Genomic DNA, 26,980 nt, shown 5'->3' with positions numbered 1-26,980 from the left:
CGAGGCTGGCCTCGAACTCCTGACCTCAGGTGATCCGCCCATCTCGGCCTCCCAAAGTGCTGGGATTACAGACATGAGCCACCACGCCCGGCCAACTCTGCATACTTTAATATTTCCATACGATATTCAGCTTATAGTACAGTTTGGACTGTCAAAGTTATGCACATTTTAAGAATAATTTCTTGAGGGCAGGTTAATTCTGGTGTGTGTTACAATCCTTTTATAATTTCAGTAATTTCCTGAGTTGCAGAGGCCTAACTGAATCAGTGTTAGGCATCTTGATGGAAAATAATGGTGATGGTTTAGGGGAGTGAGGAAAAAAAGATTTTCCAACTCAAAATCCTGATAAAAACATTTGGAGAGGTGGTTATACTATTGTATAAAAATGTTTAGGGCCGGGCACGTTGGCTCATGCCTGTAATCCCAGCACTTTGGGAGGCCAAGGCAGGTGGATCACCTGAGGTCAGGAGTTCAAGAACAGCCTGGCCAACATGGTAAAACCCCATCTCTACAAAAATACAAAAATTAGCTGGATGTGGTGGCATGTGCCTGTAATCCCAGCTACTTGGGAGGCTAAAGCCGGATAATCACTTGAACCTGGGAGGCAGAGGTTGCAGTGAGCTGAGATCATGCCACTGCACTCTAGCCTGGGCAATAAAGTGAAACTTCATCTCAAAAAAAAAAAAAAAATTAATTAATTTAATTAGCATTGCATTACAGTTGCCTACAGTACTCAATGACATGCTATAGAGGCTTGTTGCCTAGGAGCACTAGACTAGACCATCCAGCCTAAGTGTGTAGTAGGCTATGCCATCTAGCCTTGTGTACGTGCTCACTGTGTTGTTTACACAACAAAATCACCTAATGACACATTTCTCCGAACGTATGCTCATCATCGTTATATGGCACCTGAGTGTTGACTATGTGGGTAAACCTTAATAAAATAGAGAAGTATTGGCAAAAATAAATTATCTGGTGGGCAGAATAATGGCTCCCAAAGATGTCCATCCCGATCCCTGTAATCTATGAATATGTTGCCTGACATAGCAAAAGGGACTTTACAGATGTGCTAAAGCTAAGGACCTTGAGGTGGAAGGATTATCTTGGGTTCCTCTAAATATAATCAGAAGGGTCTTTCTAAGAGAAAGAATGGGGCAGGAGAGCCAGAGAAGGAGAGAGAACAGAAAGCAGAGGCTGGAGTGATGTGAGTGCCAGCTTTGCCAGGCCAGGGAAGGCAGGCGGCCTGCAGAGGCTGGAAAAGGCAAGGAAGAAATTCTCCCGAGAACATCCAGAAGGAGCACAGCCCTGCCAGCACGTTGATTTTGGTCCCATGACTCCCAGGTCCAACCTGCAAACTCCAGGAATGCAAGATAATAAATGTGTGTAGCTTTAAGCCACGAAGTTCATGCTAATTTGTCACAGCAGCAATAGGAACTAATACAGATTCTCATCTGCGCTAATGAACACAGGAAAGAAGGCCCAGGAACGGCCCTGCAGAAAGGACCTAGTTGTCAGCCTGACGCACTGTGCAGCTGGCCATCTTCTGGCAGTCCAAGGACTCAGGCTCAGTTTACCCTCCAGGCAGTAGACAACAAGCTTCCCTGTCCTTAATAACACCCTGCATCCCACCTCCCAGTCCCTGCAAAATGCTTGAGCAAGGCATTTGGTCCCAAGAAGTTATCTCACTCTGGGCAGCCATACAGCGATTACTTATGGTGTCATTTCCAGGACTGATGAATGTCCTGGACCCCGAAATGACTTATCACTGAGTAGTGTTATCTTAAGGGAGAGGCTTCTGCCCTTGGGGCAGCTCCATGGAGGCGTCAGTTAAACTGGCTGCTGAGCAAGGCGCTGATGATTCAAATTGCAACTGTTTTTCTGTTTATTTTAAGCTCAAAATAAGAAAAATCTCTCGAGTGGGTTTTGCTTATTTGAAAACTTTAAAAGCTACTCCAGTCTCCCCACATGGCAGCTTCAAGGCCCTGAAGGCTGTGCTGAACTGCAGGCCCTGGCTTGGCTTCTGGTCAAGCCAGCAAGAAGCTTCTAGAATTTAAGATGGTGGTTCCCTTATCAGATCCTCTCTGCGAATATACAGGAGGGATGCTTTGTGGCCAGAAGGCAGGTTGGGTTGTAAGACCTGTTTAATTTCTCTCAGGAAAAAATACAACAGTAAACAAAACAAATTCTGAGTACTGGCAACAAGAAAAACCAGCTTTCTGCCTAGAAATGTTTACTCTTTTACAATTGTAGAACATTCAGGAAAATCATGGACTCCAAATAAAAAACCCAACAAACAAAAACACTTTCAGTCACCTCCTAATTTTTAGAATGATTAGAGGAGATAGATGAATGACTAAATGAGTGATTAAAATGGGTTTAATTATTATAATTAATCAATGAAAACATGATCACGCCCAGCTTCCATCCTGGATCTAGCTGGCAAGATCCCAATTTTGGAAGCATATAAAACTTAGAAGTCTTTATTACAAATGACTGATTCCATTTACTCCAAGTATGAGATTCTAATGTCACCCTGGGATAGAGAAACCCTCTAACTGCACAAAGTCTGTAGGTTAACAGTAAAGCCAGGGGACCAGGCACAGTGGCTCATGCCTGTAATCCCAGGACGTTGGGAGGCTGAGGCAGGCGGATCACTTGAGGTCAGGAGTTTGAGACCAGCCTGGCCAACATGATGAAACCCCATTTCTACTAAAAATACAAAAAAAAAAAAAAAATTAGCTTGGTGTGGTGGCGCATGCCTGTAATCCTAGCTACTCTGGAGGCTAAGGCAGGAGAATCACTTGAACCTGGGAGGCGGAGGTTGCAGTGAGCTAAGATCACACTACTGCACTCCAGCCTGGGCCACAGAGTGAGACTCCTTCTCTAAAAACAAACAAACAAAACAAAAACAAAACAGTCAAGCTAGGGACCTAATGACTGGAGGGAAAGGTTCCGTATTCCTTGGGGAAATCGGCTTTATTTAGACGTGATGTGCCCTCTGTAAATGGCTCTCAGCTGGCCTTGGACCTGCTATTCAACTCTCTCCACCTTGTTAAGCGTAGAATCTAAGGTTCCCATCATGTTCCTTAGATGTGGAGTGTCTGCTATTCCAGGAAATCTCTTTGATTAAATGGCAAATGTGCCAGGCGCGGTGGCTCACGCCTGTAATCCCAGCACTTTGGGAGGCTGAGGCAGGTGGATCATGAGGTCAAGAGATCGAGATCATCCTGGACAATATGGTGAAAGCCCATCTCTACTAAAAATACAAAAATTGGCTAGGCTTGGTGGCGCGTGCCTGTAATCCCAGCTACTCGGGAGGCTGAGGCAGGAGAATTGCTTGAACCTGGAAGGCAGAGGTTGCAGTGAGCCGAGATCGTGCCACTGCACTCCAGCCTGGTGACAGAGTGAGAGTCCATCTCAAAAAAAAAAAAAAAAAAGGAAAAAAAAAGCCATGCCAGGCAGGTCCACACTTTACAAACACTCAACTTATCCTTGACCTTTCCTCAGCCCCTTCCAGGCTCCCTCCACCCTTCCAGGCTCCCTCCACCTCCAGGCTTTAGCCCTCCAGTGGGAGGGGCTGCCACCACCACTGGGTCCTCCCTTGTACCTAAATTCCTCTCCACCCCAGGCCCTGGAGAGCTGCAGTTACTGTGGTAACAGTAAGGAACATCCTAGCATTTGTGGGCTAGCCTACACACCTACTGACCATGACTCACATTATTTCTATGGGAAAATACCTTCTGAGTTTTAACCAACAATTCACAATCTGCTCTTGAATATGTCTATTGCTTTTATAATGCCTCCTCTTCTTGGCATCCTATGGAAATGAATTTTCATAATCATCCAGATGAACCAGTGAAAGGGCTAAGCTTAGCGCTGCAAAGTACTACAAACCTTAAAAACAAAGGGCATGAGTGTTATCGCTAGGTAAAACAGTAAGGTAAACTGCAGATCTCGGATAAGTAAGTCAAGTGGGCTTTCAGCGTTCTCAACTGTAAAATGGGACTGTAAAATCAATGACATCAGGTGAAAATGCTCTTGAAATTGTAGGGCGATAAATAAATTCAATTATTGTTATCTATATTGCATTTATTATTTATTTATTTCTTTCTTTAGTTGAGACGAAGTCTTGCTCTTTTGCCCAGGCTGGAGTGCAGTGGCACAATCTTGGCTCACTGCAACCTCTGCCTCCTGAGCTTAAGCAATTCTCCTGCCTCAACCTCCTGAGTAGCTGGGATTACAGGTGCGTGCCACCAGGCCTGTCTAATTTTTGTATTTTGAGTAGATAGGGTTTCACCATGTTGTCCAGGCTGGTCTTGAACTCCTGACCTCAGGTGATCTGCCAACCTCAGCCTCCCAAAGTGCTATAGTGCATTTATAAGAGCAAAGACTAGAGAAGGTTATCCTTGGTTCAAATCCTGGCTTTGAACCATTCTATTCTATTTGCACTATTAACCATTCATTCTATTTGAACTATTCTAGCTGTGTGAACTTGAGCAGGTTTCTTAAGTGCTTTGTGCCACACAACAGTTGCCCCTCAGTATCCATGGGGGATTGTTTCCAGACCCCCCTGCAGATACCAAAATCCACGGATGTTCAAGTTCCTGATAAAACGCTGTAGAATTTGCATATAACTTACATCTTCTCCTATACTTTAAGTCATCTCTAGATTACTTATGATACCTAAAACAATGGATATACTATGTCAATAGTTGCTATACTGTATTGTTTAGGGAATAATGACAAGGAATAAAATCTGTACATGTTTAGTACAGATGCAGACTTTTTCCTGAATATTTCCAATCTGAGGTTGGTTGAGTCCACAGATGCAGAACCCACAGAGAGGGCCAACTATATTATCCTCCTGTAATAATAGTAACTGTAGAAAACGATGGTTGTGAGGATTAAAGTGTTAAAAAATGTAAAGTGCTTGGACATATGAAGTGCTATGTAAGTGTTGGCAATGAGCAGCAGCAGCGTAGCCTAACAGAAAGACAGTGGCCTGGAAAGACAGTAGCCTGGGAATCTGACAGGTCTAAGTGGATGGGGATGTCTTGTATTGTTGTAATTACATGCAGCTGCTTTATTGGTGACTCAAGAGGAAACTTGGTAATTATTTAAAATATTTGTTTCTTTTGGCTGAGGCATCACTAGATAAAACTGTGAAGTAGATGAATGATTTTCTTCATAATCTGCTACTCTATTTTTTTAAGTTCACAGCCGCTGTGGCCTCCAGTCTGAGAATTCTCCTGATACATGCTACTAAGGGCTCACCTGCGCTTGCCTTCTCCCTGGGAGCTGTCAACTCGCAGTTAACTCTGTAGGTTGAATACATGCCATCTGCTCCACTCCCTGTTCAAAGCCACTCAGATAGCCACGAAGGAATAAAATAGGAAGAAGCGAATGGCAATGGAGATGCAAAAAGTGTCAACAATATTTTGGAAGATATAAGTTGTTTGGACAAAAGACTTCAAACTTAACGCCAGCTTTCTCCATTCTGCTGAGTGTCTATACCTGAAGAAGCCAATAAAAGATAAATTGAATCCGGCCTGGGGTGGTGGCTCATGCCTGTAATCCTAGTACTTGGGGAGGCCGAGGCCGGCAGATCACTTGAGGTCAGGAGTTCGAAACCAGCCTGGCCAACATGGTGAAATCTCATCTCTACTAAACACACACAAAAAATTAGCCTAGTGTGGTGGCATGCACCTGTAATCCCAGCTACTTGGGAGGCTGAGGCAGGAGAATCACTTGAACCTGGGAGTTGGAGGTTGCAGTGAGCCGAGACAGTGACACAGCACTCCAGCCTGGGTGACAGAGCAAGACTCCGTCTCAAAAAAAAATACAAATAATAAATAAATAAATACAAATAATAAATAAATAAATAAATTGAATCCACTATGAATCCTCCGAAGTCTCAGAAACTGGAAGCACTAGACATCTCTGAATTCAGGGGATTAGGATGGGGCGGAAAATGACAGAATTCATTCAATGTCTGTGTAAGAAGGAGCTGGACCTCAGCTCTTCCTCACTCCACACAGCCAGAGGCTGTCACTCCTCTACCACCCAGCAGGTGACAGAAGATTTGCTCTCTGAAGAGGGCAAACCGGAGATGTCCTGATCCAGGAGACATGAGGCATCACAGAGGGCAAGAAAACAAGACATTTCTGAAATGAGTAAGGCTCTCAGAAGTCACATATGACGGGCCATTGTCCCCTTTCCACTCCCAAGATGCCACACTGGCTCACTGCTTTTTCTGTGCAGGGTGACAGCATTGCAGAACTCTAGGGAACCATCATTTCATAAACTGCAAGGTCAAGGGTGCTCCCTGTATCACCTGGGGGAACTGGTTAGCTCAAGAGAAAAAGCCGGTACTCCCCCTGTCATCTCACAGTGAGGCCACCAGTTGATAAGCCTCATGCACATACACTGAACTTCTGATCAGCAATTTGGTGAATGGTCAAGGATCACCAGAAATTTGAGGAAAGCCTCTAATATGAAGAAGGCCAGAGATCAAAACAAAAGCAGAAAAAGAGCCCAGAAAAAACAGACGGTGCAGGAAGAAGATTTCAGAAAAACAATGATTAATATCTTCAAAAGAGAAGAGAAGAGAATGTATCCATGACACAATTACATCATTCTATGAAAAGGAAAAAAATTCAGAACATATGAAAGAATTCTTAAAAATTAGGAATAGGATGTAGTATTATCCACACAATGGAATATTACTCAGGTATAAAAAGAATGAAGTACTGATTTGTGCTAAAACACAAATGAGCCTTGAAAACATGGTGCTCAATGAAAGAAGCCAGTCACAAAGGAACACATGTTGTCTAATTTAATTACATTTACATGAAATGTTCAGAATAAGGCGAGTCCATAGAGATAGAAAGATTAGTGTTGTTTTGGGCTGGGGGAAATTGGGAGATTGGAGGGTAATAAATACAGGGTATGGGTTTTCTTTAGGGTGATGAAAATGTTCTAAAACTGAGGGTGGGCACAGTTGTACAACTCTGTGAGTATACTACAAACCATTGAATTGTATACTTTTTTTTTTTCACAGTCACATGCTGCCACCCAGGCTGGAGTGCAGGGGCACGATCTCAGCTCATTGCAACTTCTGCCTCCTGGGTTCAAGCGATTCTTGTGCCTCAGCTCCCAAATAGCTGGGATTACAGGTGCACGCCACCACACCCAGCTAATTTTTTGAGGATATTTTTAGTAAAGATGGGGTTTCGCCATGTTGGCCTGACTGGTCTTGAACTCCTGGCCTCAAGTGACCCTCCCGCCTCAGCCTCCCAACGTGCTGGGATTACAGGCGTGAGCCACTGTGCCTGGCCAAATTTTTTACTTGAAATGGGTGAATTGTATGGTAGGTAAATTATATTTGGCCGGGTGCGGTGGCTCACACCTGTAATCCCAGCACCATGGGAGGCCGAGGCGGGCGGATCACGAGGTCAGGAGATCGAGACCATCCTGGTTAACATGGTGAAACCCTGTCTCTACTAAAAATAATTGGTTTTATTTTTATCACATAATGGGTGGTTAGCAGTTATAGGGTCTCTATGTTGTTACCAGAGAACCAGATTATTTCTATCTTTGAGCTTAGACATCATTAGTTTTGCTCTCATCCTCACACAAAATGTTTTCTGCCCATTCTCTTCCCATCTCAGGCATTGCAAGTATGTTTCAAGCAGGAAAAAGATGGGAAAATTTGTGTCAACTGTAACTTCAACTTAACAGCTCATTGGACAGAACTGTGTCACACGACTTCATCTACCAACAAGATGGCTGTGAGGCACATTGCCATCCTGCATAGAGATATGCTGTTACTAAGAAAGAAGAAAAGGTGTGTTCAGTAGACAATTAGAGATCTCAACTACAAAAATAAACAGTTTCCCAAGAACTAGAAGATGGCCCCAGATTTAAAGGGCCCACTGAGCACCTAGAACAAAGAATGAAGAAAGATCCACAATAAGTCATAACCCTGTAAAATTTAAGAACACCAGGCCAAGTGCAGTAGCTCACTTCTGTAATACTAGCACTTTGGGAGGCTGAGGCAGGAGGATGGCTTGAGCCCAGGAGTTAGAGACTAACCTGGACAACATAGTGACACCCTGTCCCTACAAAAAAAATACCCCAATTAGCTGCATGCGGTGGTGCATGCCTATAGTCCCAGCTACTCAGGAGGCTAAGGTGGGAGGATCACTTGAGCCTGGGAGGTCAACGCTGCAGTGAGCCATGATTGCACGACTGCACTCCAAACCTGCACGACTGTCTCAAAACAAACAAACAAACACATAGATTTTTTTTTTTAATCTAAAATCTTTCAGAGAGAACAAGCAGGCCACATACAAGGATCCAGAATCAGTACTCATTCCTCTCAATAGCAACACCGACACTATCTCAGCAGTATAGTAATCACTTAACGTCTTCCATAGGTTCTCTGAAACTGCGACTTTAAGCAGAACAACATATAACCTAACTAATTTTGCCATAAGCTAATTGATGTAAACAAGAATTAAGTTCCTATGGCATATTTCTGGCTCCCCAGATATCACCAGACTTTTTTTTTTTTTTGAGACGGAGTCTCTCTCTGTTACTCAGGCTGGAGTGCAGTGGCTCAATCTCCGCTCACTGCAAGCTCCGCCTCCTGGGTTCTCTCCATTCTCCTGCCTCAGCCTCCCGAGTAGCTGGGACTACAGGCTGCAACCACGCCCGGCTAATTTTTTTATTTTTAGTAGAAACGGGGTTTCACTGTGTTAGCCAGGACAGTCTCAATCTCCTGACCTCGTGATCCACCAGCCTCGGCCTCCCAAAGTGCAGGGATTACAGGCATGAGCCACCGCGCCCGGCCTCACCAGACTTCTAAATAAAGACCCCAAACACTTCTAATATTAAACATTGAAATAAATATAATCTATATATACATTTAAGAAGGATGAATAAAACAAGCAAGATAATTATTTCCCACTTTCAGGTGAATCAGTGAGGGACGATGGTTGTTGTGGTGGTGGGTTAAATCAAGGAATAACTATTTGCAAAGTGGAAATTGTCAGGAGCACCTCCTGCCACCATGTAGCTCAGAAACAAACAAGAACAAATTCCACGGGCTCTCTGAGCACTTTTGTACCACGTCATTTATTTGTTTGTTTGTTTATTTATTTGGAGACAGAATCTCACTTTGTCACCCAGGCTGGAGTGCAGTGGCACAATAGCAGCTCACTGCAACCTCCACCTCCTGGGTTCAAGCAATTCTCCTGCCTCAGCCTCCCAAGTAACTGGGACTACAGGCACCCATCACCATGCCCAGCTAATTTTTTTATTTTTATTTTTACTTTTTTGAGATGGAGTCTCACTCTGTCGCCCAGGCTGGAGTGCCGTGGTGCAATCTCCACTCACCCCAACCTCTGCCTCCCGGGTTCAAGCGATTCTCCTGCCTCAGCCTCCCAAGTAGCTGGGATTGCCAGCGTCTGCCACCATGCCTGGCTAATTTTTTTGTATTTTTAGTACAGACGAGGTTTCATCATGTTGGCGAGTCTGGTCTTAAACTTGGCCTCCCAAAGTGCTGGGATTACAGGCGTGAGCCACCACACCTGGCTGTGTATTTGTTTATTGCTGTGCATTTGTGTGATTATCACAGACTTTACAAGTTTTATTTGACAATGATTTGTGTCCATCCTGTTATGGTTTGGAAATGATTTGTTTGTCCCCACCAAATCTCATGTTAAAACTTGATCCCCAGGGTGGTGGTGGTGGAGGAGGGGTCTGGGGGGAGGTGTGTGGGTCATGGGGTGGAACCCTCATGAATGGCGTGGGCTGGTCTCAGGGTAGTGAGTTTGTTCTGCCTCTCATGAGACTGAATTGGTTCTCAGCGGGATGGATTGGTTCTGATGAGAGAGGGTTGATATAAAGTCAGCACGGCCCCAGGTATGAATCCCTCTTCACGTGTGCCTGCTTCCCCTTATCCCCCTCTGCCGTGTTTTGACACAGCACAGAAGCCCTCACCAGAAGCCGCACAGAGGCCAGCACCATGAGTCTTATGCAGTGCGCAGAACTGGGAGCTAAACAAACCTCTTTTCTCTAAAATTACCCAGCCTCAGGGATTCCTTTATAAAAACACAAAGTAGACTAAGACACATTCATTTATTTATCATCTAAGTCACTGACTCCAGTTCAGGATCAAGGGTGGCCGGAGTCTCTCCTGGCTGCTTAGGGCACAAGGCAGGAACCAGCTCTGGACTGGATGCCATCCCATTCCTGTGTGTGTGTGTGTGTGTGTGTGTGTATGTGTGTGTGTGTGTGTGTGTGTGTGTGTGTGCAGGAGAGTCACTTGAACCTCCTAGGAGGCAGAGGCTGCTGTGAGCTGAGATCACACCACTGCACTCCAGCCTGGGTGACAGAGCAAGACTCTGTCTCGGAAAAATAAATACATACATACATACATACATACAAAAATTAGCTGGGCGTGGTGGCGGGCACCTGTAATACCAGCTACCCAGGAGGCTGAGGCACAAGAATCGCTTGAACCTGGGAGGCGGAAGCTGTAGTGAGCCGAGATTGCGCCACTGCACGCCAGCCTGGGTGACAGAGTGAGACTCTGGAGTCACACACACACACACACACACACACACACTCGCTCACTCATCCTGGGGCCATTTAGACACACAGCTTCATCTAATGGGTACATTCTTGTCATGTGGAAGGAATCGGAGTACCTGGAGAAAACCCACACAGACATGGGAAGAATGCAGAACTTCACACAGACAGTGGCCCCAGCCAGGAATCTATCTTTTTTCCTTATAAATGTTATAATGTGGCCGGCATGGTGGCTCATACCTATAATCCCAGCACTTTGGGAGGCCGAGGCAGGTGGATCACTTGAGGTCAGGGGTTTGAGACCAGCCTGGCCAACATGATGAAACCCTGTCTCTACCAAAAATACAAAAATTAGCTGGGCGTGGTGGCGGGTGCCTGTAATCCCAGCTACTCGGGAGGCTGAGGCAGGAGAATTGCTTGAAGCTGGGAGGCGGAGGTTGCAGTGAGCCGAGATCGCGCCACTGCACTCCAACCTGGGCAGCAAAGCAAGACTCCGTCTCAAAAAAAGAAAATAAATAAATAAATGTTATAATGAGATGACGTTGAACAAAACCATGTTCTTCAAGGACCTGCTGTAACTTCGGAATCTGAGGAAAATTTTCATCCTAGAATTCTCCATTAGGTAGTAAATTTCTATATATCATGAAAGTTGTTGATTAATGTGTAGTTTTGTCAAAATGTTTCTTGACATTTACCATCCACCCTGGGAGCTGTCATCCTATCACTAGCCATGCAAAACCCAGAAGGCACAGACCTGCTGATGAAACATCAGCATCTCTTTCAGAAGTTAGGACTTATTTTAGGAAGTTATTTTAAGTAGTTATTCCCAAAGACAACAATTTGACTTTTGCAACTGTCATTTACTTCTCATTCCATGAAGTTTGACCTTTTTTGGAGACAGGGTCTCACTGTGTTGCCCAGGCTGAAGTGCAGTGGCATGAAAACGGCTTGCTGCAGACTTGAACTCCTGAACTCAAGTGATCCTCCCACCTGAGCCTCCCAAAGTGTTGGGATTATAGGTGTGAACCACCAAGCCCGGCTGACTTTTTGTGTATATCAAATAACTGTTTGCCTAAGTTAATTTTGCTTTTTTATTCCAAGTTTTCTTGCAGATACAAAAAAATCAAGCAATAGCCATTTTGTACTTTATTTTATTTTTAGAGACAGGGTCTCACTCTGTTGCCCAGGCTGGAGTGCAGTGGTGACATCATAGCTCATTGTAACGTTGAACTCCTGTGCTCAAGCAATTCTCCCACCTCAGCCTCCCGAGTAGCTAGGGCTACAGGCATGGGCCACCATGCCAGGCTAATTAAAAAAAAAAATGTTTGTAGGGAATGGGGTGGGGGAGGGGGTCTTGCTCTGTTGCCCAGGCTGGTCTCAAATTCCTGGCTTCAAGTGATCCTTCCACTTAGGCCTCCCACACTGCTGGGATTACAGGCAGGAGCCATTGTGCCTGCTGATAGCTGTTTGTATTGGCTCCATTAGCAGCAGTAGAACTTAGCAAATGGTTAATGACAGTAGTTTGATAATGTCATCAGATGTTTCAAAAAGAAAAGCAGTTTAGAGCAATAATGGCCTTTTTTTTCATACAATTAATTCCTGGAATCAATATATGGAGGTTCATTCTGCCAAAGGTGAAATGTCTGACATCATTGCAAATTCTATTGTAAACTCGGCTTTTAAAAACTGGTGAAAATTAAAAACTGATTCCAAATTAAAAGGATTTCTTTTTTGCAGGGATAATAGAAATACGATTTTTGGAGGAGCACTGCACTATGGGAAAAATAACACACTCTTAATACTGTTAAGAAACCAAATGGTCTTGGCAATGATTTCTTGGATGTGACACCAAAAGCACAGGAAACAAAAGTAAAAATAGACAAGTGGGATACATCAAACAAAAAAGCTTCTGCACAGCAAAGAGAACCACCGACAGAGTGAAAAGGCAACCTACAGAATGTGAGAAAATATTTGCAAACCGTATATCTAAAAGGGTTAATATCCAAAAATATATAAGGAACTCCTACAACTCAATAACAAAAAATTAAATAACCTAATTCAAAAACAGGCAAATAACTTGAATAGATACTTCTCTAAAGAAGACATACAAATAGTCAACAGGTATAGAAAAAGATGCCTAACATCACTAATCGTCAGGGAAACACAAATTAAAACCATGAAATATCACCTCACGCCTATTAGGATGGCCGTCGACATGGTTTGGATCTGTATCCCCAGCCAAATCTCACATTTTTTTATTAATTAGCCAGGTGTGGTGGCACATGCCTGTAGTCCCAGCTACTTGGGAGGCTGAGGCAGGAGAGTCACTTGAACCTAGGAGGTGGAGGCTGCAGTGAGCTGAGATCGCACCACTGCACTCCAGCCTGGGTGACAGAGCAAGACTCTGTCTCGGAAACATACATACATACATACATACATACATACATACGTACATACATACATACGTACGTACATACAAAAATTAGCTGGGCGTGGTGGCGGGCACCTGTAATCCCAGCTACTCAGGAGGCTGAGGCACGAGAATTGCTTGAACCCGGGGGGCAGAGGTTGTAGTGAGCCAAGATTGCGCCACTGCACTCCTGCCTGGGTGACAGGGTGAGACTCCATCTTAAAAAAAAAAAAGAATGCCCCCTTGGCTGAGTAAGACCTCACTAGACACACAACGTGTATTTTAGGACCGCATACACACGTTTAAAGGAAACTCATGCAACAATCAGTGTCTCAGTCAGGGCCGAAAGCCGAGAGTCATGTGATAGTGTCTTAAAAGCTGGACGAAACGGAAAGAAGTCCCACGAGGCTGCATTTATATTTTCCAAGTTAATTAAATTTATTTAATCAGTTGTTTCGGAGCTAGTTTTCCCTTCAGGATTGGTAGCCCGTGACAACAGACAGAAGACAAAGAAACAGCTCTACCAGGTGGCAATACGGTTGTGTCTCTATACAATTTATGAATGTTTAAGGTCTCCTGGGACCCCTTTATTTCCTTAGAATATAATTCCTCTCGCCTGTTCCTGAACAACTCTAGCCATTTAGAGAATTTTTTTCTATCTTCTCATTTTCCCTTGGTCCCATGTAGCCAAATTGGCATCTTGTAATAAATTCTTGTGTGTTTACATTTCTTTCACTTTATTTTATGAGTTAAGAGACTGAATCGAGAGGTTAGCTATGCATCGGTGATGAAATAACCACCAACGGCTGCTTCTCAGACAATTTTAGCCACCATTCTATTTTCCGTTTCTCAGGTTTTCAACCTTAAAACCATCCTCACACCTCTCTGCTCCTGTCAGTTCTCCTACTGCACACTTTTGACCCTCTTTTCTGCTCTTTTATTTCCACTCCCTCTGCCCTGGTTCAGGTCCTTGCAACTCCTCCCCCTGTTCTCTGTTTCTTCTCTTTGCCAGTTATCCTGAGTGCATTTCTTCATTCATTCATTCATTCACTTGGTATCAGTTATTGAGTACTCACTGTGTGTGTCAAAGCAGCGATATGAGTGTCTCTTCCCTGTGAACCAGCCATGGCTGGGATGTGCCCTGAACTCCCCCCAGAGCATGGATCTTGCCTGTGTTTTCTCTGGGACACTCCCTGCATCTTTCTTGAAGTCCTATCCCAGCTTCAAGGTTTCGGTTCCCCAGATCCCCTCATTCACACTCTTGCCTTTCTCTGTTCTCCACTGAGCATGGTGGTCCCCCTTCATGTAAATTGCATCATAGTAGCGCATCCTCTGCATTACTGGGGTACACGTTGGGTCTGCTTCTTGGCAAAATTGTGAGCCCTGGACTTGACATGGTATTTATCATGTGACAGTTCCTCCAGACATACTTCTAGAATTCGCTGGTAGTGAAAGGATTCTAAAAGGTACGATAGGCGGGGCGCGGTGGCTCATGCCTGTAATCCCAGCACTTTGGGAGGTTGAGGCAGGTGGATCACCTGAGGTCAGGAGTTTGAGACCAGCCTAGCCAACATGGTGAAACACCATCTCTACTAAAAATACAATTAGCCGGGCATGGTGGTGCATGCCTGTAGTCCCAGCTACTCGGGAGGCTGAGGCAGGAGAATTGCTTGAACCTGGGAGGTGGAGGTTGCAGTGAGCTAAGATCCCACCATTGCACTCTAGCCTGGGCAACAGAGCAAGACTCCATCTCAAATAAAAAAAGGTACAATAGTACTATGTTCAACTCTAAGGTAGCATAAAGGTCACTAGAAATACTATGTCTTGAGAGAAAATAATATGATGGCATATATTTATTACAGCACTTCAGTGGTTGTCATGTGGTGTGCCTATAGCTCCACCTATTTGGGAGGCTGAGGTAGGAGGATCACTTGAGTCTAGAAGTTATGGCTATAGTGTGCTCTGCCAATGGAGTGTCCACACTAAGCTCCGCATCAATATGGTGACCTCCTGGGGGCGGAGGACCACCAGGTTGTCTAAAGAAGAGTGAATCAGCAGGGGCAGAAACAGAGCAGGTCAAAACTCCCATTCTGATCAGTAGTGGGATCACGCCTGTGAATAGCCATTGCACTTCAGCCTGGGCAACATAGTGAGGCCCTGTCTCTTAAAAAAAAAAAGAAAGTGTTTTGAATGCTGGTAAGTTCTCCCCTCGTCCCCATCCACTAAACAACTAACTATTTCCTTAGCCTGGGCAACATAGTGAGACCCCCATTTCTAAAAAAAATAATAAAATATAAAAAATTAGCTGGGTGTGGTGGCACACGCCTGTGGTCCCAACTACTCAGGAGGCTGAGGTAGGCAGACTCCTTGGTCCCAGGAGGCTGAGGCTGTAGTGAGTGGTGATTGCTCTACTACACTCCAGCCTGGGCAACAGAGCAGGATCCTGTCTCAAAAAACAAACAACCCCCGCCGCCGCCGAAAACCAAACAAACAAAATCTATGTCCTTCACCTGCTCTAGCTTTGGAGAATTCTGTATGACAAATGGCATTTAAATGGCATTATAGTCAGTTGTGTCACAAAATTGACTCAAACCAAAAATTTCTGAAACTGCCAATCTGTTGTCTTCTTATTTTCACTCCCTATATTAATTCCACTGCTGCACTTGTTTTTGTTTCTACCAATTACAAAACCTCTATTAAAATAACATAAAAGTACCTTTTTTTTTTTTTTTCTGAGACGGAATCGCACCCTGTCGCCCAGGGTGCAGTGCATGATCTTGCATGACTTGCATGATCTTGGCTCACTGCAAACTCTGCCTCCTGGGTTCAAGCGATTCTCCTGCCTCAGCCTCCCAAGTAGCTGGGACTATGTGCACGCACCATCATGCCCGACTAATTTTTGTATTTTTAGTAGAGATGGGGTTTCACCATGTTGGCCAGCCTGGTCTTGAACTCCTGACGTCAGGTGATCTGCCCGCTTCAGCCTCCCAAAGTGCTGGGATTACAGGTGTGAGCCACCGTGCCCAGCCAAACGGAACTTTTGAAAGAACCCCCCAGACACCTCTGTTGCAGCATCTGAATATATTTGTTCTGATTTTCTTTAGTCCCTTCCAGGCTCTGTTCTTCAGACATTAGTATTTTTTACAGTTTCTTAATCAGAGGGCATGTATAATTTTATATTCTGCTGTTTCTACTTAATATGATATTATTGACATTCTCCTACATTGTTACATAATTAAACTTTTCAATTGCAGCATAACATTCTATAGGATATATATGCTATAATTCACATAGCTATTCAAGTAATAAGTTATGTATCCCTTTTTCACACCCATCCCTCCTTACAGATTCCACTGCAATAAACATCTTTAAATACATAGCTTGACAAAAAAGATTTATTAGGATCAATTTCCAGGAGTGAGTGAGATTGTTATTTTATTATTATTATTATTATTATTATTGTTTTTTAGAGACAAGGTCTCACTCTGTCTCCCAGGTTAGAGCACACTGGCACAATCACAGCTCACTGCAGCCTCAGCCTCCTGGACTCAAGCAATCCTTCCACTTCAGCCTCCTGAGTAGCTGAGACTACAGGCATGTGTCACCACGCTCGGCTAATTTTTTTTTGTAGAGACAAGGTCTTGTCATGTTGCCCAGGCTGGATTTGAACTTCTGGGCTCAAGCGATCCTCCTGCCTCGGCCTCCCAAAGTGCTGAGACTACAGGCGTGAGCCACCGTGCCAGGCTTGAGTGAGATTATGTGAAAGGGGATAAACATTTAAATCATTCTTGACACCACAGCTAAACTGCTTTCCTAAGGGCTATTACCAGTTTATGTGGCAAATTTGTACAACACATTGTCAGGATGCCCCGTAACAACAGAGGAAATGATCTATTAAATGCCGGTGTACTCTGATAGGATTTTCTGAGGGCCACACCCAATGTGTAACTCAGGAGTGTTACATTCACATCCACTTATGATTTGCCAAAATTTAGGCACAGTTTATGCAAGCCCGTGGTGGTGTGTTTTCTGCTCCTAGGCAGCTTTCAAAATACTGTATGGTTAATTTTTCCTTGCAGATTGACTTTTCTGGAGATATATCCATATCTCCATTGTAATTGGCCCAATTCTAAAACGCTGAAAAAGGAGGCGTCAGAAGGAAGGGAGGGAATGGATGTTGAGAGTCCACAGAAACGCACAGCCAGGGGATTTCCCAAGCTTCAGCAAGAAACCAGGCAGGCTCAGTTTTTGACAGAATGTTCATCTTTGGGCTGTGATTGTTCCATCTCTCTCTCTCTCTCTCTCTTTTTTTTTGAGACATGATCTTGCTCTGTTGCCAGGCTGGAGTGTAGTGGCAAGATCTCACTTACTGCATCCTCTCTCTTCCAGGTTCAAGTGAATCTCGTGCCTCAGCCTCCCGAGTAGCTGTGATTACAGGCGCGCACTAGCACGCCTAGCTAATTTTTGTACATTTGTAGAGATGGGTTTTCGCCATGTTGGCCAAGCTGGTCTCAAACAAACTCCTGGCCTCAAGTGATCTGCCAGTCTCAGCCTCCCAAAGTGCTGGGATCTGCCCGGCCCTGTTCCATCTCTTAAGTACTTTCTTTAAAATCACATTTTGGCTCAAAAAGCAAATGGGCATTTGACTGATGAAGAACAATATGGATTTTAAAAATCTCTCTGGTAGGGGAAAAGAGCAACCTAGTGGCACCCCTCATTGCTCCTCCCTATCAGAATATTTCTCACCTGTTTTCCACCCCTCGCCCCCAGACTAGGTCTCCTGGAAGAGCAGCTGGTGCACTTTGCTGTCTGTTTTGTGATAAATATTCAGCTCTGTTTCCCTCTTGCTATTTCATGGATATATGTGAGGGTGAAATCAATAAGACTATACGTGAAGACTTTTAAAAACTAAGAAAAGCACGAGGGTTCAAGGGTACAAATACTTATTAGTATTATCATCACTAATATTTTCAAAACAAGAAAAAGAAATAATATTGCTACAAATACGAAATTAGAAAACATTACTGACAAGTCAATTTAAGAATAAAGTTGAACGTGATTTTGGAAGGCTGGTCATAAATATAAATAAATAAATAAATAAATAAATAAATAAATAAATAAATATACATATATATGTTGGTATCAAATATATTGAATTTTAGGTCTAGATAAATAGGCATTTTTTGGTTTCCTAAGAAAATATTCAAAATTTTAGTTGAAAATGGTGAATATTTTCTTTCTAAAACTTTATCTTAAGGTAAATATATAGATAAGACTGTATGAAATTTCAGCTGATGTACATTACTAATTGTACACTGTTGGCTGGGCATGGTGGCTCATGCCTGTAATCTCAGCACTTTGGGAGGCCAAGGCAGGTGGATCACTTGAGGTCAGGAGTTTGAGACCAGCTTGGCCAATGTGACAAAACCCCGTCTCTACTGAAAACACAAAAATTAGCCGGCCGTGGTGGTGCAAGTCTGTAATCCCAGCTACTTGGGAGGCCAAGGCAGGAGAATTGCATGAACCCAAGGAGGTGTAGGTTGCAGTGGGCTGAGATTGTGCCATTGCACTCCAGCCTGGGCAACAGTGCAAGACTCCATCTCAAAAATAAATAACTAAACAAATAATACACTGTTAAGACTGACATCAAGGCTATCTCTGGGAATGCATTAATAGGTAAAACTCTGATATTTATCCAATAAAGTCATTGAATGCTTACACTGTTCATCTTGCTATGGTAGACACTTTAAAGGATTAAGAAAAAAAACTATCCTTTCCATTTATAAGCGTATTTTTTTCTCATAAGATATGATGTTTGGGTAATATGGGGTTTAAATTGCTTGTTGTTTTATTGAGGGTTGAGGGAGGTCTTATAATGCCTGGAAACTGGAATTGAATCAGCTAATGAATCAACGGTCATTATTGTTTTAAATCCCCATTTGCCAATTCTGAGATATTAAAATAGGGAATGCAGGGAACATTACAAACTGCCATTTGATTATTTAATGTGATTTCTGGGGCACCAGGAAAGCTTCTTTGAGCAACAAACTCTCTCTCTTCCTTGTTTACTATTCCTTAAAAGCGAATAATATCCCTATTCTCTAATTTAAGTGCAGGAGGCCTTTGCTTTCAGACTCTGCCTCTTTCAAAATGGTAGAGTTAACAAGTTGAGCTGATAGTTGTTGACAACCACTTACACTTGGGATGAGTTGGTTTCAGATTTTGTCTTGAAAAGGATTTTGTTTGGGAAAGAGCTAAAGATCCAAAATATGGGATGGAGACTACAATAAAGAGTAGAGATGGAACTCCAGAGAAAACTCTGGCTCCCATCACAATTTGGGCTAGGATCAGCATTGTAGAAAACACTACCAACAAATCTTGAAAAGCAGGTAAATCTGTAGTCTTTCTGCAACAACATGGAACAACATGACATTCTATGAGATGACTATATAAATAAGGAAGAAAGTGAATTAATCTCCAGGAGAAACATCTAGACACTCTATTTTTATTTTTTGATACAGAGTTTCGCTCTTACTGCCCATGCTGGAGTGCAATGGCATGATCTCTGCTCACTGCAACCTTCGCCTCCCAGGTTCAAGTGACTGTCCTGCCTCAGCCTCTCGAGTAGCTGGGATTACAGGCATGCACCACCAAGTCCAGCTAATTTTTTGTATTTAGTAGAGATGGGGTTTCACCATGTTAGGCTGGTCTCGAACTCCTGACCTCAGGTGATCCACCCACCTCAGCCTCCCAAAGTGCTGGGATTACAGTTGTGCACCACTGCACCTGGTCCTCTTTTTTTTTTTTTTTTTTTTTGTTTTCAGAGACAGGGTCTCTGTCTCTGTCGCCCAGGTTGGAGTACAGTGGTGCAATCATAGCTCACTGCAGCCTTGAAGTCCTGGGCTCAAGAAATGCTCTTGCTTCAGCCTCCCGAGTAGCTGGGACTGCAGGTGCTCACTATCACATCCTGCTAATTTATTTTTATTTTTTGTAGAGAAGGAGTGGCACTACTGTTGCGCAGGCTGGTCTTGAACTCCTGGCCTCAAGTGATCCTCTTGCCTCTGCCTCCCCATAGACCACTCTAGAGAACATTGCACTCAGATGGAACTTGAACCATCCAGAATAAATCAGGCCTGGGAAAGAGAGAAGAGAGGCAGCAGAGAGAGAGCCCTCTGAGAAGAGTATATTGGCAGCCCAGCTGCCAAAAAGCAGTCCAGATGGTCCCAACTTAACTGAAAATGGGAATTTTCCCTGACTCCATGGGCCTCGTGGCAGGGATGCCTCATTTACTTAGCCCGCGGCTTTCAACCCCTCGTGGGAAGAGGAGCACACAGGTGAGTGCGTGCAGGAGCTGGAGGTAATGCTTTCAGGTGCTGGCAGGTGCAAAACTCCATGCAGGCCCCACGGCAGCATCTTGCAGGGCATGGTACCTGCTACCCTTGAAGCCCCAGAGGGCATGTATTACAGGCAGTGCTTTGAGCTTTGCTGTCCACAGACAGCTTAAGTGTTTAACAGCTCAGTGGACCCTCTGCCTTTTCACAAGGGCAGAGGGTCAATGTGACAGCTTTCTGTACCCCAAGCTGTTGTCTGGTGTCCAGGAAAAATCAGGTCGCACGAATGAATTGAAGGATAGTAAACACGGGGGATTTTATTGCCAATGGAAGTGGTTCTCAGCAGGAAGGGGAGCTGGAAAGAGGATGGAGTGGGAAGGTAATCTTCCCCTGAAGTCTGGCCATTTGTGTTTGTGGCTAGACTCTTCTCTGAAATTCCTCCGTCAAGTCATCCCTCTGAAGTCAAACTGCTTCTCTCCAACACTCATCAGCTTCTTCTCTTCTCTCCTTCTCTGCTTCTCTGCCCTCTGCCAGTGGAGCCTGGGGTTTTTATGGGTACAGGATGGGGGTTGGGCCAGGGGTGGTTTTGGAGGAGGCAACATTGGAGCAGGAAAATGGGGATGTAAAGTTCTCACTTTGGGCCATGGTTCCAGGTTTGAAGGTGGGGCTCTCACCAGGGACTCCACCCTTTTCTGCCTAGAATTTCTCTGCCTCCTGTCTCTATCATTACCGTGACTTGAGTTAGGATTTTTTGGCTTTACAATGGGTTTGTTGGGATAGTAAACGCATTTCCAAGTTACAATAATTTTGACTAAGGCTGAGTTTATCTGGATATAGCCCTATGGCTAAGTCAGGGAGCATCTGCGTAAAATGGGTGAGGCTGATTGTTGGGAACCCACACCCTGTATCAGGTGAGCATGCATTTTACTAGACTTGGCCACTTCTTACATGTGGAAGATGTGAGAAAGTCTACATCACCCAGTGACTTTCATTCTCCAATTTTTTTTTTTTTTTTGAGATGGGGTCTCACTTTTTCACCCAGGTTGCAGTGCTGTGGCGCAATCTCGGCTCACTTCAAACTTTGCCTCCGAGGCCCAAGCAATCCTTCCATCTCAGCCTCCTGAGTAGTTGGGACTACAGGTACGCACCATCACGGCCAGCTAATTTGTTGTATTTTTGGTACAGACTGGGTTTCTCCATGTTGCCCAGGCTGGTCTCGAACTCCTGAGCTAGGAGATTTACCTGCCTCAGCCTCCCAAAATGGCAGGATTACAGGTGTGAGCCACCATGCCAGCCCCAAACTTACTTTTCTGTAATATAGTTTGGGACTGAACACACAGATTCTTAATCACCTTGTTTCTTTCAGATGTGGGGACTCAGTGGAATGTACCCATCCAGGCAAGCAGTGGTTTTGCCTGTACCTGGTGCCTGATCCCTGGTTGGGAGCAGTGTCCCTGCTTTCCCTAAGGGAGGATCCATTCCAAAACCTTTCATTTGCACAGCCGTCAGTTACAACCTTCTATGAAATTGTTCTCAGGACTTAAGTCTTGTAAAACAGCCCAAACTCCCTTAAATTCTTTCTTGAAAGGGCCTGTATTATGTGAGGAAGTGCTAACCCCACCCTTGGGCCTGGTTCCTGCTGGGCAGTTTAGAAAGAAAGCTGAACAGTGAGCTTTCCCGGCCCATTATTCAGCTCTGAAAGGTAATCAAAGGGAATACCTTTCCTTCTATTATCCTATTGTGGAGTTTGATGGAGGACTGCCTCTGAATACAGATGTGTTCAAAGAAGCCAAGAACCTAATATAAACAAGAATTTCTAAACAGTGCTTGTTCAGATGATCTTATTCAGAAGGCTTAGCACTGCCAGGTTCCTAAAGGTCAAGGAGCCGTCACCACTGGGGCCTCCAGAGGACTGAATTCACCTCCCCAACTGAACATCTCCTGCCTGCCAGATGTCCAAATAAGCCATGGGGGCAGGGCACTTGCTTTACATTTCATATAAATGGGATCATACGGTGTGTACTCTTTTGCATCTGGCTTTTTTGCTCAAGTTCATGTTTATGAGAATTCATCATATTGTTGCATGAAGCTATAGTTGTTCATTTCAATTGCTGTATGGTTTTCAATTAAAGAAATATACCACTATTTATTTATTCCTTCTACTCACATGATATTTGGGTTATTTCCAGTTTGGAGCATCTATTGGTTTCCTAGTGTTGTTGTAACAAAGGAGCATACATTTAGTGGCTTAAAATAACACACATTTGTTATCTTATAGTTCTAGAGGTCAGAAGTCCAAAATGGGTCTGCAGGACTATTTTACTTTTGGAGGCTTTAGAAGGGAATCCAATTCCTTGCCTTTTAAAGCTTCTAGAGGCCACATATATTCCTTGGCTCTGGGTCCCTTTTTCCATCTTCAAAGCCAACAGCATAGCATTGATAAATGCATGAGGAAAATAAGGGGGAAGGTACCCAGAGAATCCCCCACTGGCCTGCGCACTGGGAGGATGGGGTGGAGCCTTGAGAATTTTGCGCCATTTGCAGCCGGGAGGAACCTGGCCTCTCCTGGTCCTGTGTGGTAACCTGGGATTCATTCTGTGAGATGGGGGTCTGTTAACAGGAACCCCTCTTGCTTTGCTGAGTTTTTTTCCTTTTCACCCAATAAATTCCACTCCTTACCCTTCTATATGTCTGCGAGCCTAATCTCTCCTGGTCCTGTGACCAGGACCTGGCTTTTTCTACAACAACATTTTTTTCTCCTCTCTCAACTCTACCTCCATCCTTATTTCTTCTAACATTAACCCTCTTGTGTCCCTCTTAAGAGCATCCTTGTGATTATACTGGGCCCACCTGAATTATCCGGAATAATCTTCCCACCTTAACTTTATCACATCTGCAAAGTCCCTTTTGCCATGTAAGGTAACATGTTTACAATTTCCAAGGATTAGGCTGTGGATATCTTTGGGAGGCCATTCTTCAGCCAGCTACAGAGCCTTATGAATAAACTTCCTCTTGACATTCATCTACATATCCTAGGATGTACACATTCTGCATTTCCTTTGGGTGTACACCTAAGAATGGAACTGCTGAGTTAGGGTATGCATGTGTTCCGCTGGTAGATTCTTGCAAAAACAGTTTTCCAAAGTGATGCAAAGTTACATTCCTACAAACAGCATATGAGTTCCGGTTGATCTGCATCATCTCCAACACTTAACCATTGCGATTATATAGAAGTGTCTCATTCTGGTTTAAACTTGCACATCTTTGAAGACTATTGAAGTTGAATAGCTTTTCATATATTTATTGGCCATTTGGATGCCCTCTATTGTGAAGTATCTGGGTTTTTGTTTTTGTTTTTGTTTTTTTTTTTAGTCTTTTGCCAATTTTCCTAATGGGTGGTCTTTTCCTAATTGATTTGTAGGAGTTCTTTATGTATTCTGGGTCCAAGCCCTTTGTCATTTATTTGTGCTATAAATACCTTCTACTTTGTGGTCTGTCATTTTACTCCTTTAATGGTATCCTTTGATGCAAAAGTGTTTCTAATTTTAATGCAGTCCAATGTCTACAAGGAAATCTCAAGAAAAAATTTAAAATATTTTGAACTGAATGAAAATGAAAACACAGTTTATCGAAATTTACGGAGTGAAGCCAAAGCAGTGCTTGGAGGGAAATTTATGCCGTGAAATACTTACGTTAGAAAAGAAAGGTCTCGAGTTGCTAATGGAGGCTCCCATCTTAGAAACTAGAAGAGTAAATAAATCCTAAAGCATGCAAAAGGATAAAACAATTATAAAGAACAAAAATCAATGAAATTGGAAACAGAATACAATTGAGAAAATCAGTAAGACCAAAAGTTGGTTCTTTGAAAAGATCAATAAAACTGAGCACCTTGATATCAAGATTTTCCTGGCTTCATAAAACATGTTGAGAAGTATTCCCTCTTTATTTATTCTTTAAAAGAGTTTCTTTAAATGTTGGTAGAATTTAAATAGCCAGGGGTGGTGGCAGGCACCTGTAATTCCAGATACTCCAGAGGCTGAGGTAGAAGAATCGCTTGAATCTGGGAGGCAGGGGTTGCAGTGAGCCAGGACCGCACCACTGCACCCTAGCCTGAGTAACAGAGTGAGACTGTCTCAAAAAAAAAAAAAAAAAAAAAGTTGGTAGAATTTACCAGTGAAGCCATCTCATTTTGTGTTTTTTTGTCATACCATTTAAAATTCATGCTTTAATTGCTTTATTATAATTTTTTTAGTTCTTTTGTTAGTTTTTGCATGTCTTGGTTTTTAATTTGTTCATTTCATTACAATTTTCAAATTTATGGGCATAAAGTTTCCCATGATATCTTTTTTTTTAAATGTAGGTTTGATTGTGATGTCCTTCTTTTTAATTTTGTGTATTGTTTGTGTCTTCTCTATGTTAATTGGTCTTGTCTTTTATTGATCTTCAAAGTGCCAACTTTTGGTATTGTTGGTTGATTGATTGTAGATTTATTTTCTATTTTACTAATTTCTGCTTTTTTTCTCTCTTTTTATAATTAGATTGGATTTTTAAATTATTTTCTAAATTATTTTGATAGATTCTTTTTTAAATTTTAAATTTTTTATTTCAATAGGTTTTTGGGGAACTGGTGGTCTTTGGTTACATGAATAAGTTCTTTAGTGGTGATTTCTGAGATTTTGGTGCACTCATCATTCAAGCAGTGAACGCTGTGCCCCATGTGTAGTCTTTCATCCCTCACCACCCGCCACCCTTTCCCCCGAGTCCCCAAAATCCAATGTATTACTCTTATGTCTTTGCGTCCTCACAGCTTAGTTCCCACATATGAGTGAGAACATATGATGTTTGGTTTTCCGTTCCTGAGTTACTTCACTTAGAATAATAGTCTCCAATTCCATCCAGGTTGCTGAAAATGCCATTATTTTGTTCCTTTTTATGGCTGAGCAGTATCCCATGATGTGTGTGTGTGTGTGTATATATATATATATATATATATATATATATATATATATATATAGCCACATTTTCTTTATCCACTTGATTGACGGGCATTTGGGCCCGTCAATTGCAAATTGCAATTTGCAATTTGCAATTGCAAATTGTGTTGCTATAAACATGTATGTGCTATAAACATAAATTCTTAGATCATTGGTTTTCACTTTTTTTCTTTTTGAATATGTGCATTTTAAAGCTATAAGTTTTCTTCTAAGCTTGGCTTTAAATAAATCCCACAAATTTTGAAATGCAGAATTTAATTGTGGCTTAATTCAAAATATTTTCTAATTTTCATTGTGATTTCTGCTTTGACTTATGGGTATTATAAGCATATTGCTTAATTTCCAAACATATGGAGATTTTTCTCCTTAACTTTTTGTTATTTATTTTTAGTTTTAACTGCAGTTGGAGAAAATACTCTAATCTTGGTATTGCAAATTCTCAGTACCTTGGTAGCTCTCCAATGTCCTAAAAAATGTTTTTATATTTATCTCAGCTTTCTAGTTGTTTTCAGAAACAAGTTTGATACAGAGTAACTTGTCAGTTATTGCCAGAAACATAACTACCACCAGTGATAATTTAATTAATTGTGACACCATCACAATCTGTAGATCACCAGTATCCCGTTTTCCATTAGTTAAAAAAACAAAACAAAACAAACAAACAAAAAAAAACAAGTCATCATTGCATCCATGGCCAAAGAGTTAAGCAACTCAACCTCAGCATTCCATCTCATTTTCTCCAAAGCCCATGTTCTATTACTAACATGCTTTTTATTACATTTATTACTGCTTCCAAGGTCCCCTCTGACAGATTCCACATTTTCTGTCTAAACTTATTTATAGGGCCGGGTGTGGTAGCTCATGCCTGCAATCCCAGCACTTTGAGAGTCTGAGGTGGGTGAATCACCTAAAGTCAGGAGTCCGAGACCAGCCTGGCCAACACGGTGAAACCCTGTCTCTACTAAAAATACAAAAATTAGTCAGGCTTGGTGGTGTGCACCTGTAGTCCCAGCTACTTGGGAGGCTGAGGCAGGAGAATCGCTTGAACCAGGAGGCGGAGGTTGAAGTGAGCCGAGATCATGCCACTGCACTCCAGCCTGGGTGACAGAGCGAGACTCTGTCTCTAAATAAACAAACAAACAAACTGATTTACCTTCTATCTTAACTTGGTCCTCTCACCATACTTTTTCAATAGTCTTCTCCCTCTTGTTTACAAACAGCAAATGCATATCATATTTCTCTGCTCATGTTATTCTCAGCCTCTTCTCACTTCTCTTTGGAATATCTATTCTTTGGTTATTTTTGTTTAACGTATAAGAAAAGAAGGGAAAAAAAGATGAAATGTGTGTCACTAAAATTGCCTCAAACACCAGTAGTGGCACGAGTCACAGTTTTAGAAACTCTGAGCTGGTGTGAGAAGCAGGGCTTCTGCCCCCTGGTGGGGAAAGGAGGACGCCCCAGGACCCACGGTGACTTGGGGGATGTTGTCCACGGAACTGACATGTCTGGTGGGGAATCCATCACAGGACCTGCATAACAATTTACATTTTGAGTTTTCCGTTCCAGCTTCAAAATCCCCCAAATGGCACATGATTCTAGAAACACTTGTTTTACTTAGGTAGGATTTTATAGATACATACATGTTCTAC

Source organism: Pongo abelii, chromosome 17 (genome assembly GCF_028885655.2).
Source record: "Pongo abelii isolate AG06213 chromosome 17, NHGRI_mPonAbe1-v2.0_pri, whole genome shotgun sequence".
Taxonomy (NCBI): Eukaryota; Metazoa; Chordata; class Mammalia; order Primates; family Hominidae; genus Pongo; species Pongo abelii.
Note: the sequence above shows the minus strand (reverse complement) of the source record.